Below are 602 nucleotides of genomic sequence, written 5' to 3'. Positions count from 1 at the left end.
AAATATTTTTGTGGTAGATACAGAAATATCAGCTAAAATTAGTAAGAATTAACCGGGCTAATTCTTTTTTCTCCATCTTTATCTCTATTTTTTTCCTTCTCTTCTCCATCCCTTCTCCCTAGTCTCTCAAAATTTTTGGTCTCCTCTTCCTCCCTTTCTCTCTTTATTTCATTTATTTTATTTATATTTAATCTTCCTTTATTTTTCATTGTTTACTGATTTTATTCCAGAAAATTCTACAAGTTAAGTAAGTGTACTACTTCAAATGTGGAATTATAGCCAATAATTGAAATGGTTTTAAAATACTTATTGCTATTTCTAATAATTTCTCCATACTGCAATGTTTGTATAATTGATGAAACCATGCATTTAAAATTTTCACCTGAGGTCACAATATTATATCTCAATTTCATAATTGATTTTTTTGTGTATCCCTAAAAATCATGCAACAAAAATTCAATAAATTTTTTCCATTTTTATTTTTCAAGATTTCTTTCATGGGACCTTTTTTCCTATGGAATCTGAATATGTCTAATGGTTATCCATAAATTTCTTGTGCATTTCTAGATACCTTAATGCTTCTTTATTCTGATTAATATTTC

The sequence above is a fragment of the Microtus ochrogaster genome, unplaced genomic scaffold, assembly GCF_000317375.1.
Source record: "Microtus ochrogaster isolate Prairie Vole_2 unplaced genomic scaffold, MicOch1.0 UNK1173, whole genome shotgun sequence".
Lineage (NCBI taxonomy): Eukaryota > Metazoa > Chordata > Mammalia > Rodentia > Cricetidae > Microtus > Microtus ochrogaster.
Note: the sequence above shows the minus strand (reverse complement) of the source record.